At 36.6% G+C, this 15420-nt stretch overlaps 1 protein-coding gene across 1 annotated transcript in view; it reads left to right on the forward strand.

The window, feature by feature from the left end:
* Positions 1–15420, forward strand: part of SLIT3 (slit guidance ligand 3) — a 722516-nt gene that overhangs the window by 518057 nt on the left and 189039 nt on the right. The gene's annotated exons all lie outside the window — the stretch shown is intronic.

Below are 15420 nucleotides of genomic sequence, written 5' to 3' on the forward strand. Positions count from 1 at the left end.
AGTCTCCTCCATCAGAATGAACTCCTGGACAGCCAGGATTGTCTTTCGCCTTTCTTTGCATCCTCATTGCTTTGCATTATGCCTGGCACATAGTTAAGGCATAACAAATGTTTATTGGTTGACTATCCAGCTGGCTTCTTTCTGCTCAAATAATCTCAAAACCCTCACAAGAGGTCTACAAGCAAAAGCTGGATGACTACTTCTTGCAAAGGGAATTCTTGGTCAGGTACAGGTATCACTAGATGGTCTCCGGAGTCCTTTGCAGCTCTGAGACTCTGATTCTGTGTAATGAGCAAAAAGGGAACCTGGAGAAGGCATTTCTTATTGGGGCAGCCCTGCCTCACTGCCCCTAAAGGATGGAGAGGGAGTTGGAAGGTGAGCTGAAGGTCACATGTTTTCATAGAAAATGAAGGGTCAGAGTGGATACTGAACCTTCTTCATCTCTCTCTCTCTCTCTCTCTCTCTCTCTCTCTCTCTCTCTCTCTCTCCCTCCCTCCCTCTCCCCCCTCTCCTCTTCCTCCTCCTCCTCCTCTGAGAAAGAGGAGGTGGAAAAACCTCATATAAGTAAAAGGAAATAACCTGAATGGGAATGTGGTATTCAGTCTTTGAAATGCAAATATTAGTCAACTCTCCATTCTCTGTGTTGTCTGTTAATGCTATAGAAAATCCAAAATAGTCAATGATCCAAAAATATTTTATAATTGGCTTTAGAGTGCATTGTATAATTTTTCCCCCCAGCAGTTCTGCCTTCTCAATTCTGTTATGATTAGATTGATATTAGTTTGCAGTCCCTAAGCACACACTGACAATAGCCTCAAAGCATGCTAAGAGAAAGAAACTAGTTTGAGGTAGAGGAAAAAAATGGTATAGATGGTCCACAAAGTGGACAGAGCAAAAATCACCTTCACCCTTATTTCTCATCATATGCCTAATTATTTCTTTTCACATCTGGATATGTCTGCTTTCTCTCATCACCTCCTTAGGAGTTTAGGCCCTTTCTGTCCTATCTTCCTCAATTAGCTTTTCCTGGGTTTATGCCACTTAAAAAAAATAGAATGAAGGCTCAATAAAGTCCTTCAGTGCCCCCGGAAATGTATGGCTATCCATTTGGGTGCATGTGTGTGTGTGTGTGTGTGTGTGTGTGCATATGTGTGTGTGTGTGTGTGTGTCTAATACAATAGTGATAATGGTATCTGGAGTCTGTAGGTATTAATTCTTCACTGAATATATCTGCAAAGAAAAAACAAACTTACGGCCTTTTCCCAAGCACCTTCAGTCACCAGTAAGATAACACAGCAATCAATGCAGTCACTGCCTCTTTTCTGGATTACTTTTTAAACATTTAACTGTAGGCTCCTTGATGCCCCAATAACATGAGGTTAATAAGATTTTTTTAAATTGGCTTGCTCTAAGTAATGCTTAACTAAAGGCCACCAATACTTAAAACTGTATGTGTGTGTTTCTCCCATGCCCACACAGCTCCATTCCTTTCTCAACCAAGGTAATATACACATTGTGAGACTAGATGTTAGCCAAAGGGCAGGTGATCCTGTCTAGCATTTTCAAAAGGCAGTCTAGAATTACATGCTACGTGAACTGTGGAGTTTAGAACTCTCCATAGACAGGGAGAGTGGAATATATCCATCTGCCACCTCCATGGGAACGATTGCATCCAGCCAGGGAACACCAACAAGTATTCATTAGGCAACCCTGAACCCTGATATCTGTCTGTTTAAAGTGATGGAAAATGTCAGTTTTCTTTCATGGATGGAGCAAAACTTGGTTTGCTTTCAAAGTGCCTATCAAGTCAAGTCGATTTGTATCCAGAGTTACTTTTAGTTCTAACCCAATCTTCTGGCAACAGTCAAATTCACCCTTGGGCTTGCTGCTTAGCCTGTCACCTTCTTTTGAGCCAATGCTTTTGAGGAAGGGTAACAACACATACCTTACCTATCTCAACCCCACAGAGGTCCCAAGTAATGATGGTGGGGCAAGAAAAACACATGTTTTTCCACTGGCCTCTTGGCTCAACCCACAGCTTATAATAACTAAATTTGGACCTGCCAAGAGAAGAATGTCTTAGGATTTCTGTGTTTTAACAAGTCATGCTCAAAACCTCAGGGGCAGCTAGGTGGCACAGTAGATAAGAGCACTGGGCTTGGAGTCAGGAAGATTCATCTTCATGAGTTCAAATCTGCCCTTAGACACTTGCTAATTGTGTGACCTTGGGCGAGTCACTTAACTCTATTTGCCTTAGCTTCTTCATTTGCAAAATGAGCTAGAGAAGAAAATGGTAAACCACTTTAGTATCTTTGCCAAGAAAACCCCACTTGGGTCACAAAGAATTGGACACAACTGAAACGATCGAACAAAAACAATTTAAAACCTCAAATGAATCTGTGATATACTCAACATGGATGTCCCATGCACCCTACCCCACCCCATCTCCACCTGCACCTCTGCCAACAGTGCAGATCAGACTCATCTATGCCTGCCCATCTTGTGTGACTCTTGTCCATGTCCTCCCATAAATTCACTCATGGGATCTAGCCAACCTTTCTTTTCTGCTCTCATACCTGTGAGTCATGCAGGCTAGTCACCTTTGCTCTCTCCACATGACCAGCTGATCTATTTCTATTTTCTACATTTTCACAAGAACATTGTTTTACTCTGCTTTTTCTTTGAATATTCTTAGTACTATTTGTTGCAGCCTGCTTGCACCTGCCATGCACCTCTCCAATGACCTTCATATGTTACTTGTTTTTAGTTTTTCAGAGGGTATCATCTTCCTATACTCTAAAACAACAAAACTAGTAGAATGTTCATATTGAAAAAAAAACCAACAGACTCTTTTTTCTGAGAGAAATTCGAGGTCATTAAAAGAGCTTTGCAATTTTCCAAAGGCAGTTCAGCCTTGAAAAGATATATTAATAGGAAAAACATTCTTTCCTCTATATTCCCACTGCCCTCATCACCTCAGACATGTAGAACTACAGAAACATCCTAGGTGGCCTGTGTGACTCTAAGATTTCTTTGCCTCAGTCTATCCTATATACTAATTCCTGGCTTCCTTATTTACCAATTTTACCATATCTTTCTCCTACTTAAAAACATCTGGTGGCTTCTTTTTACCCATAACATCAAATCTAGACCCTTTGACTTGCCTTCACACTTTGTCCCCATTTTACCTATCCAATATCATCTCCCTTCACTTCCCTATACATCACCTGTGTTTTAACCAAGCCAGGCTCTTCACTGTCCCCAGCATACTATGCTCATTCCCCACCTCTAAACCTTTGATCATACTATTAACTTACAGAGACAATGCACTCTTCTCTGTGGAATTCCATCTCTCCTTTAGGGTACAATTTAAAACCCATATTCTCCATGAAGGGAGAGCATTCTAAGCAGAGGAAACAGCATGAACAAAGACGAAAGGGCATGGGACATGTACAGTACATACAGGTTTGCTGTGTGGAGTGTAAAGTATGTAGGGGAGAGTAGTCTGAAATAATGCCAGAAAGGTAGGGTGACTTTTTGTTTTTCCAATTTAATTTTATTGGGGCAGTTAGGTGGCACAGTGGATAGAGCACCAGCCCTGGAGTCAGGAGGACCTGAGTTCAAATCCAGCCTCAGATACGTACTAGCAGTGTGACCCTGGGCAAGTCACTTAACCCCAATTGCCTTAAAAAATAATAATTTTATTATTTTTTCTAATTTAGTGAAATTTTTTTTGGCAATTTAATTGGGATGGCATTGGATATATAAATTGGTTTGGGTAAAATTGTCATTTTTATTATATTGGCCCTGCCTACCCATGAATAATTAATATTTCTCCAATTGCTTAAATCTGATTTTATTTGTATAAAAAGTTTTTTTTTAATTTTGTTTACAAAGTTCCTGGGTTTGTTTTGGCAGGTATATTGCTAGATATTTTACTGTCTAGGGTTTTTTTTTTTAATGGGGTATTTTTTACTGTCTCTTCTTGCAGAATTTTGTTTGTGACATATAGGAATGCTGATGATTTATGTGAGTTTACTTTATATCCTGCTACTTTACTAAAATTATTAATTGTTTTAACCAACTTTTTAGTTGAGTCTTTGAGAAAGGTAGAATGGGAACAAATTGTGGATATCCTTAAATGTCAGGTAAAGGAGTCTGAACTTTATTTATTAGGAAATGGAGAGCCATTGGAGGATTTTGACCAAAGAAGTGGCATGACCAGATCTTTGTATGAGAAATACAAGTATGGCCAGGGTATGAAGTATGATGTAGGGTGAGGGGAAGGGGAAGGGAGCAGATAGGGGAGTTAGCAGGACAGCAGTGGCAGAAAGGTCTATTAGACCTGAATACTGCAATAATCTAGGCAAGTGAGAATGAAGGCCTGAACTAGGACAGTGTCTCATGTAATGTACAGGAAGGAATGAGTATGAGAAGCCCTATGAAGGTAAATGAGAATTGATAACTGGCTGGATGTTTGAGATAGGAGAGAAGAAAGGTCACTCTTTGTTGAAGAGGACATCATTTAAAACATTTTATGAACCATGGTGCAAATTATAGGTAAAAGTTTTAACTTGACTTCCATGTCACTTGGTTAAATTTGGCCTTCACCTGTAGCAGACATATGAGTGTGACTATATACTGTTAGACCAATGAGAACAGATTACAAATAATAGATTTTTCACTGTAGGAAGATATATATATATATATATATACACACATATATATATATGTATTTTAAGTGGAGTTCTAACACTTGAAATTCTGCGTTGATAAGGATGATGATAATGCAAGCATTTCCATAGAGCTTTAAGGTTTACAAAGCACTTTAAATGTCATTTGATCCTCACAACTCTGAAGTAGGTGCTATCATACCTACATTACATGTGTAGAAACTGAGGGAGTCAGAGGTTAAGTGACTTTCCCATTGTCATACAACTAGTAAGTGTCTGAAGTAAGACTTGAACTCACATCTTACTGCCTCTAAATCTAGTACTCTATTCTCCTCTGACACCTTGCTACCTATACTGATGGATCTATGCTTTCATTGATGTGAATATATCCTTTCCCTAGGCAAACCATAACTCCTCCATACCTTATCATTCTGTGAATTTCTCAACAAAATTTCCATAGAGTACCAGTTCAGTTTATTGACTACCTTGGGTGGCTCAGTGTTCTAATGGTGTGTTATTTAATGGTAATAACAAACACTGAATAAGCAAATATATATATACATATATATATATATATATAAAGCATTTATTGTGTATATTGTGCTGGTATGCTAAGAATACAAGGTCAAAAATGAAAGTGGACCCAGTACTTGAAAAAGCTCACATTCTACTGCTAAGGAAAAACAACATGTTCACAGATAAGAAAATACTAAAAAAAAAAAAGATTTTTTTTGGTGGGGAATAGGAGGTAGTGCTAAATACTTGGAGAAATCAGAAAAGATCTCCTTTAGGAAGCTGTTGAGCACTGAAGAAAGCTAGGGATTCTAAGAGGTAGAGGTAAGGAGGAGAAGCTTTATGCATTTTGGAGATAGAGGCCATGCAAAGGTATAAAGAAGGGAACATCTCCTACAGGGAATAGCTAGTGAGTGAGTTTGGCTAGAATGTAGAGTACATAAGGAGAAGTCTAAAATAGGTGTTTCAGGACAAATAAAAAATATTGCTTTACTCTGTCAGAAATGAACACATTCATCACCTATTCTATGCCAAGTACTGTGCTAAATGCTTTACAAATATCTCATTTGATCCTTACAACAACCCTGGGAGGTAGACACTATAATTATCTCCATTTTATAGTTGAGAAAGCTGAGTCAGATGGAGATTAAATGACTTACCTAGGATCACATAGCTAATAAGTGAGGCTAGATTTTAACTCAGGGCATCCTGTCTCCAGGCCCAGTGCACTATCTATTGTACCACCTAACAGCCTCTAAGTAGTTAGTTAGATTAGACAAAACATTTACTAGGTGCTTAATTGTGCCAGACACAGCTCTTGTTTATTTTAACATTTCCTCTTAGTACATGACCATATCATCTCTTTTAACCTTGAATATTCTTAATAATGTCATTTTAAATACCCAAATCATCATTGATAATGTGTTGCTACTTATTTACTACTCAAATATGTCTTATTTCCCTTTGGGTCATGAGTAATTTTGATTCTTTTAATATCTCTGAAGCCTCTTCCAGCTTTTGCATTCTGTGATTCTATGAAGAGCAGGAGCCATTAAACTCCACTATGTGATTGGCCCTTCTATACCTACTTTGCAGAAAGATTGTGTTTTCTTGGCAAGGCATTTTCTAGGTTCTTTTAGTTTGGTTTTTTTTTGTTGTTGTTGTTGTTATGATCATTGTCCACCAGTTAAACTTCTTTAGGAAATACTTTTCATCAGAGTTCACAGCTTTGCTTTGATCCAATTCCCCTTTTTCAGAATCAAGAATTTAGTGAAACTGTTGGTTAGGGTTGAAGCCATTGTCATTGTATAAAGTGATTTCATCTTTGTTCTTTCGTCTAATTTGATGTTAATTTTTTACCTTTGCTTTAACTTATTGATGATCTGACTACACACAGGCAGCTGCTTCTGAAATGACTTCTGCATAACCAACCAAATGTTTTCCATCAACTAAGATAGGCAATTTCATCATGTGTCTTTGATTTTGTGATTTTTGTTGGATGTCCACCGTGGCTAGGAATTTCAAATCCCTTCTTGCAGAAAATATTAATGATCTGTAGTAGTGAAGCTTTTGAGTAATCTATAATCCTTTGATCTCTTTCATTTATCTCCAACCATAATTTCCAACATTTCCCATAATTTCTACCCACAATACCCATCTTTTAATTGACATCATTGAGTATCCGAAGTTTATGTTCAGTTTTGGAGACATTGTGCTACAGGAGAAAAACCATTGATCTCATAGTCACAGAATCAGACTTTGAATCCTAATTGCCTGTATGACATTGGGTAAGTCATTTAACTTCCATGGGCCTCAGTTTCTCATCTGTAAAAATGAGTGGTTTGGAATAGATAATCTCTGAGGTACCTTCCAGTTCTAGCTTTATGAACCTATAGTTTGGAAGATCTTGTCGAGTTTTTAAATTAATTTTTTTTACTTCATTCTTGGAAGGTTGCATGAACTGAAAACAAAACAAAACAAAACAAAACAGCAAAGAGATAGTTTCGAGGGATATTTTGGTGCAGTGGAGAGATCACTGGGTTGTGAGTAAAGAGATCTATTTTCTTCTCCCGACTCTGTTACTGATTCACTGTATGATCTCTGGACCTTGCTTGCTTCACCCATAAAAGGAGAGGGTTGAACTAGTTGCTTTTAGAGTCCCTTCCACTTCTAATATTCTATTATTCTGTAATTTCTGTAATTCTGTAATTTCTTAGGCAAGAGATCCATATGGAGTCTTAAGGGAAACTCAAATGTTATAGCATCTTAGAGTCATAGTGGATATGAGCACTGGACTTGTAGTGAGGAAATCTTCAGTTAAAATATTGCTTCACACCAATTGTGCCATCCTAGGCAAGTTACTCAATCTCTGTTTACCTCAGTTTCCTCATAATAAAATGGTGATAATGATATTATCTACCTCACAATGTTATTGTGAGGATCAAATGAAATAATATATATGGTATTTTGTAAATCTTAAAATGCTAAATAAATTTTAGTTATAATAATAATTATAATTGCCATCATCATCATCATTATTATTTTATTCTCCAAGGTACCCTTAAGGTCTAAATCCTTTGATTTGACGTCTCTAACCTTTTACAGTTGAAGTTCCACCCCTCATTTGTGGTAAAAACTTGACCAATTATGAGGTAATAAAAATTTTATTCCCTACCTCACAGGTTTCATAGGATCATTTACTTAGATGATTTCAGTTATCAAGGGACTTTAGAGAGATCCTTGTTTTTAGATGAAGACCTGGAGCCCAGAGAAATAAAGGGGCTCATCTAAGGTCACATAGCTTAATAAGTAGTAGAGCCAATATTGGAACCCAGGTTAATTTTTTTTTAACTCCAATTTAGTACTAGAAGTGGTAGTGGTATTTTTTTTAAAATCACTAACATTCTAGAAAAGATGTACTAGTGCCACTTGTCAGAAAGAGAACATGAGACTAGATGTACTTAGGATGACAATTCTTATATAACCCACAAATTGGTGGGTTGTTTCTGCCTTATAGTTGTTTCTGCTTTGCCTTGCTGAGAGGAAATGTCTCTGTTGTTCTGGATTGTAATTGTCAAGCTTATTAACACAGACTGGGCTGGTTTATCTTCATCGAACCTAAAGAAGGAGAGGAAATTCCAAAGACCCTGTAAAAAAATGAAACATGCTGTTGTTTGTACTACTGGGTTAAAAAAAAAAAGTGATGCAAGAGATAACTTTTCATACTCACTAACAAAAGCACATTTCATCTTCCCGGTTTTTCACTCCCTCTCCCCTTATGTGACGATGTCATTGAGGAACAACCGATGGTTATCACTCAAGAGTGTAACTAGGGAAACCACAAAACCTGCCCCAATCGCTATGGAGACAGACATTTATTTGTTCGGTCTCTGACTATTCATTATATCAGCAGAGCAGGAGACTCAAATACGGATACTTTCCAAAAAAAATTTTTTTTTAATCCCCAAATTAAGAAGAATAAAAACACACATAGGAACATTCAGTGCTTCCTTCAGATTTGCGTTGGCCTGCCTCGACATGTTACAAAATGCATCTGTATAGGGAGATTCCTCTCTACCCTTACAAAAGAATACATGCTCCAGTAGGTTTTCATTTAAACTACCTAGTTTTAGTGCCTGGAATCCTAGTTTGTGAATAAGCACTTTTGCCAGGATGTACTATGCTGGCAAAGGCAAACTAAAAAGGAGTCCATTATCAGCTCAGATGATTCTGCTTTGGTTTTTTAGTTTCATCCTGAAGAGTCAGTTCCTATGAGCCACGTCACCACAAGAAATCCAAAAATGTCCTCTACAATAGTGAGGGTAGCCTCTCCAAACACTGAGTGAGGCCCTTATTTCTATTGTTCATTCTAGAGCGTGTCAAAGTAAAAAGTTTCCTTCCGAAATAATCAGATAGATGGGGACTTCTCTTTTGATCTGAACACGGTTAAGATTTGTTTTATTTTTGTTTTCATTTGTAGGCGCTAATAAAGATGGATCTCCAAGTTAGACTCAATCTTACTGTATACCTACCTGAATTCTTGTTTTATTTTTGTTTTTCTTTTAAAGATTTTGGGTGGTAACTCTGCTCCACTGGTTTGCAATTTCTTCTTCTTTTTTTTTTCAGTTACAAAATTCATTTGCAAAACTCCTAACAGAGTAAACATGCAAGTAGAGTTATTGATATTTCCCAGTGATGTGTAAAATGTTCCTATATTCTCTGAGTCTTGATGCCCTTCTTGTTACTAATCTATCATCTGTGTTTGTATTATAATAGCGCTTTCCTGCGTGAGTATTTATTAGAGGAAATGTAGCTATTCTCCTGCTGAGAAGTTGCATATGTTGAACAGCAATATGAAATATATTAAATAAAAGGTATTAAACCCATCTAATGGCAAAGCATGCATAATGATGCTTGTTAAATAGATTCATGTTTAAATTTTTAACTAGGCTCCAGGCGGGTCATACAGATCATAGACCTTAATTAACCTAGGACTTTCTTCTTTGTAAGGTTGATTCAGTTGGTCGAATTCTACAAAACCCTAATAAACACAATTATTCAAGTATCTCTGTATATGTATGTATTTATATAATAAATGCCAGAGATCTGTAAGATGAATCATTACCCCAATTTTTGAAGATATGTGTTAACAGAGATTAAAAAACAAATACAATTAATTATATCTATATCATTAAAATATAAACATTTACAGTTATTGGCTATGTATAGACATGGTTCTATAGAGCTAAAGATACCCATTTTTATGTATCTGTAAATATACATATATCGATGTACCTCAATATTTGAAGTTAAATTTCAAAAATGCATGTTTTATCTTTTGAGATTAATTTGTTCTTTTAATGTATGATTATAATAGCCACTTATAGATGTGAAGTTAGTGATATTTCATTAGCAGCTTGCAAGGAAGGATTTTTGCATACAAAGTATAAGTAGTACTCAGTTATATAAAATATGTACATTTCCTTTGAACATGTATATTGTCTCATTTTGCTAGCTAAAATAATTTTATGTTTTCATTTTTTTCCCCAGTTGAAGAGTCTGGCCTTCACTAGACAAATGTCTTTTATAATTTCATTCCTTCCCTTAATAGAAAAATATCTTAGATTATCACAAGAAGCAACATTAAAAAAATGTACCCAACTTCCTTGCTTTCTATTTAAAACACAGTTAAAACAAAACAAGGTGATACATTCTTGTGTTTCTGCTGCGTTATAAAATTTTACTTGCCGGTATTGAGAATGTAGTCTCCTCCTTTTTGGAGTCACGATGCTATAATATTATTTCTGTGGTTTGAGGCATAGTGATTTTTTAAAAAATTTGCTATACTCCCCAACAGATAACCCAGAAAATAAGAATCATGTGGTATATGATAAATGTATTTATAGTTACTTATTAATTAAAGTGAATTAAAATCTTGTAAAAATTTTTTGATTGATTTCAGCTGTTCTCCTCTGGGTATTACATGATAAGAATTTGAGGACCCTGCCTTAAAATGATAATTTCCTTGAAGGCAAAGACTTTTGTCTTCATCCATGTATATATGCCTAGTAGAGTGGCAGGTTCAAAGGAGGACGACAACAAATGTTTATTTTACTTCTTTGCTTTATTTATTCAAAGACATGTTTTGACTTGGAAATTAATTCCCTTCACACTTTAATGCAGAAGAACATTTCTGTCAAATTTCTAAGTACAGGCTAACTAAGAGAAATTGGTGGCCCATCCCAAAGAATTTGGAAAATAATCCATTTGGTGGCTTAGGAAACGTTGCAGTAATGCTGGCTATCTTAGCCACCCACAGTCTTAGAGCAGAGAGTGTCTGCTAATTTGGCCCAAAGCACTCTAATAATATACAAAAGGGATAGCACTTAAGGAGAGAATGTATCCTAAAACAATAGCCATATATATAGGCTCTTATTTTGAAAGGTGAACAATTTAATCATTTATTCCAGACAGTAGGATAGTAAATAGACTCAGTTTTCCACTTTTCATTCAGATTGGGTAATCTTTGGAGGTTGCATTTTCAAAAATAAATTCCTAATGCCCTAGTGGAGAAAAGAGGAAGAAAGGGATAGAATATGATATTTCTTATAATGAAGAGAAGAGGAATAAAAATACATTCTCTTCTTGGAACTAAATCCCCTGAACCTTGAATCTTACTAGTTACTCTTGTGCTTAGTTTCTGTATTTTTTTAACTTAAGTTTTGAAATATTTACCCAAATTTTAAACCACTAAGAAACTTTGTCATCCATTTTTAGCATGAAAATGGAAATTTAGCTCAATTGTCCATCGTAATAATAGGATGGCATATTGTGCTTACAAATGAGAGTTCTTACAAAAATTCCATCTGTTTGTTGTTTTGAGAGAGTAATTTTACATTCTTACATTAGCCTTCGAACATTTGCCCGATCGACTTTGGTGCTTTCCCAGAGCAAAATCGCAGCCAGAAAGCTATTCTTGTCTCTGGGTTCGTCTGCTACCTTTTTCACTTCCTAATAGTGAATTCCAGCTGCAGAAATCTGTGATCCCAGGAGCTCCCAAGGAAATCAAAGCAGGTAATTTAATCAGACAAATTCCAAGACTGCCCCACTCACCTTGGCAGAAGAGTTCTGAACAAATGCGTGAAGTTGAAATCCAGTGCTCTGTACCACTCCAAAGGAGAACATAGGCAGTGTTATTTTAGCCTTAACTAAGGATGCTTCATATTTAACCTCCAGCATACCTCTTCCTCAGTCCATAAACAGTCAGATTTTCCCTTCCAAACCTCCTTCCCAAAGCATGGGGCTTCCTCTCCAGGACTAAAGGGGATGTGCTTTAGTTCTGTCCCTCCACAAGTTACTGAATTGTCAGACCTGAATCCAGGTCTGACATTTTCTGAGTCTGTGCTTTGATATTTCCAGAGGTCTTTATTTCATACAGGTATTTGGGAGTGTATTTCATTAGCACTGGAAAACTGACTTCTTGTGGCCCAAGGGAAAGAAGAAACAATAATCTTTGTGCCTCCCAGGAATGGGATCCTCAATGGGCTGCAGAGTCTCTGGAATGAAATCTGTATTTAACTGAGAGGTGTGGGTCTTTTTGTTTGCTTTAAAAGAGTGTCTTAGAACAAATTCTTTCAAAGGTGTGAAATGGACCTTCAACATGGGAACTTATAACATCTATCAGCAGGCTCAAGTTAAGTTATCCCGTAGAAGTAGACCTCCAAGACAGATGCCATCATACTGGCTCCCAAAGTTTTATGTGTTTATGTATTCTAATGACAAGATTATAATAATTTATTTCCAGGTATCCTGCTCCTTCACAGTCAGAAAAGCGTGAGTTTTGTGTTTATGTTGCTGCCTATGGCCCATGATACTGTAAAATATTTTTTATGCTTCTAGTTTCTGTAGATTTAAAAAAAAAGTTATTCTGGTGACATTTTTAACCAAATATTTATTTACTTTGTTTTTATTATTGAGACCATCTCATCTATTAAACTAATTACTGGAAGTGTTCTTTGACTCTGAAATATTGTAGAAAATGGAAAAATCTGACTTTGTGTTTGGCACTATGTAGACAAATTGATCTCAATGATTGGTTGAAAATTTCTGTTTTCATTTACGTTTGTAGTTTCTCAAAGATCTGACTAGAGACTGGTATAATAAATAGTGTGACTTGAGTGTGGCTTTTTGACTAGCGCATGTAGTAGTCACTGTAAACTCTGCTGCTTGAGCTTAGAGTATTGTTATAGTGAACAGATGACCATGCCAGTTAAAATAAACAGAACTGCATCCTCACAAGTAAAGAATGAAAATGAAACCTATTCAAACATCCATATTTCAAATTCTGATAGTTTTCGTATGTTTTTAAATAGCTACTACATAAAGCAGACCTAGACAATTATATTTATATGTCAAACCTAGTTCCCTTTACTTATGGTTAAACAACTACCTGTCAACTAGCACTGTCAAGTGAAATTTTTAAAACATCACATAATTGACATGATATATTAGACATACCAATTTGCCTTAAGGTGGCCAGACTCTGTTTGTAATAAATGTTGCTTCTAGGATGCATGGTACCCTATAAGGATATCAAATGCTATGGGAGGTAATGTCAGAGTATAGTAGGATTTAGGTAGGCTGGCATTGTCTCTTCTTTCCTCTAGCAATTTTTTTTCTCCTTTTACATCCACTTCCCCGTTGCCATTTTTCTTTTATTCTTTCTTTCCCTCTAAATTCTGGTTGTGTAATGTTAAATGCCTCCCATTCAAAGTTCCTTGCTTTTTTACCTGACATTCTGGGAAAGTCAACTAAAATGGTTTGGAAATATGACCAATCAATAACACACAACCAACACAGACCCTTTTGATCTTTCGGCAGAAATTGAGTACTAAGAGCTTGCCGATCTCTGGCCACTGTCCTAGAATCCAACCTGATTACTTAAATGTCATACTGCTTAGGTAGGACTGTAGGATTTTGCCTCATTCAGCAGGTTCCATGAACATTTTCTTGGAGTTGTAAGTCAATTGCATTGTATTTCTTCTTGGTTAAGGCTTGGTAGCCTTGTCTTGGGTTTGGGGGTTGGGGTGGTTAGAGAGTGAGGAGATCGGACTAGTGTTGATTCATAAGTCCTTGAACTGTAGATAAATCTGAGAGAATGGAGATCATATTAAATTGCTTATATGGGACACCAGAGAGGAATGGTAACTCTAGCATCAACTAGTATTGATACATAAACCCTTGAAATATCGATAAATCTGGAAGATCATAATGAGTTGCTTGCATAGGACATTAGAGGGGAATGGGGAACCCCAACACTAGCAGAATAGCCATAGGATGTGTTGTGGTAGTATGAAGAACCGCTTAAAGGAAGGCCAGACAGACGCGGCTCAGAGTATGACTCCTCCGGCGATAAAATCCCAGAAGCAGTTTAAAATCATCACCATACATTGAACTCACTAACTTAAAGAGTTCTGTTGCCTACTGAGATGCTAACTTCCTGTTTTGTTAAAAAATTAAGACGCCTCAATCTTGTTTATGAGTTTTACTAAAGTGATGCAATTTCCCACAATATCACAGCAGACTCTTTTCATACCATATCTCTATTGGGTATGTAGTTGGGTATGTTTTATACATGTGCATAGATACACACATGTATATTTTATATATTGTCCAACAACATTTTCACTGTGACAGAGTCATTCTTCTAAGAAATTTGGGTGGATTTCATGAAGATCATCTAATATATCCTTACCCTTTTCTTTAAGAAAGATCAGATTGTCTCTGTAAAGTGTAATACACCATACAAATCATGATTCTTGTGATAGGGACTCCCTGGGTGGAGAGGTGTTTTTCCTGATATTTAAAAAAGAAAAACAATTTTTCTTTAAGTTTTCTGATACTGTTGTGCTTCTTATAGTCAGTTACTGGGAAGATTGTTATAGGATTCACCAGTGTAAAGTTAAAGAGAAAATCTGTCAATTGCAAATTTAGCATATTTTTTTTCCTTCTGAGATCATATTGGTTATATATGTATATATATTTTTAATTCCCAGGCATACATACTATATGTGTCTATATACATACACAGATACACATTAGGAAGGCTCTACATGTATTTTGTTTTTAAATATGTTATTTGCCAAAAGGTTCCCCAAGTATCTGATTCCAACTAAAATTCTAGAGTCTTCAGTTCGCACTAAAAACGTGAAACATCTATTCCTAAGACATAAGTAGAATGCTCACTGGATAGCAGGGATGGAGGGTGGAAGGGGAAGAAAGGAGGTACCAGATAGTTGCATTTAATCCTTCCCAATTTAAAATGAAGTGTCCATCTTTCTTTAAGGCAGTCACTATAATGCTTCCCGCCCCCCCCCCACCCCAGTGCTTCTATCAATGGATTTCTTTAATACTGATGATGGTTGGTGCAGTTTGTGGGAATCTGTATTTAGTCAGAAATGTTTCAATAGAATGACCTACCAGATGGGACCAGTAACAATGCAGAGAGGCATCGAACCACCACAGACATTTGGTGCTTAGAATAATAAAAAGACTATAAAATTAGATTAGTTGAGTCTAATTTGGAATTGGTATATTCCCCATGCACCCTTGCAGCTCTTGGGCAGATAAAGCCCTGAGATTTAGCACTGTGTCAGGACAGAGGACTGCAACTTCCAGTAAAAGGGAAAAGAGAGAGAGAGAGAGAGAGAGAGAGAGAGAGAGAGAGAGAGAGAGA

This window comes from Vombatus ursinus, unplaced genomic scaffold (assembly GCF_900497805.2).
Source record: "Vombatus ursinus unplaced genomic scaffold, bare-nosed wombat genome assembly UNPS02014863.1, whole genome shotgun sequence".
In the NCBI taxonomy this organism is placed as follows: domain Eukaryota; kingdom Metazoa; phylum Chordata; class Mammalia; order Diprotodontia; family Vombatidae; genus Vombatus; species Vombatus ursinus.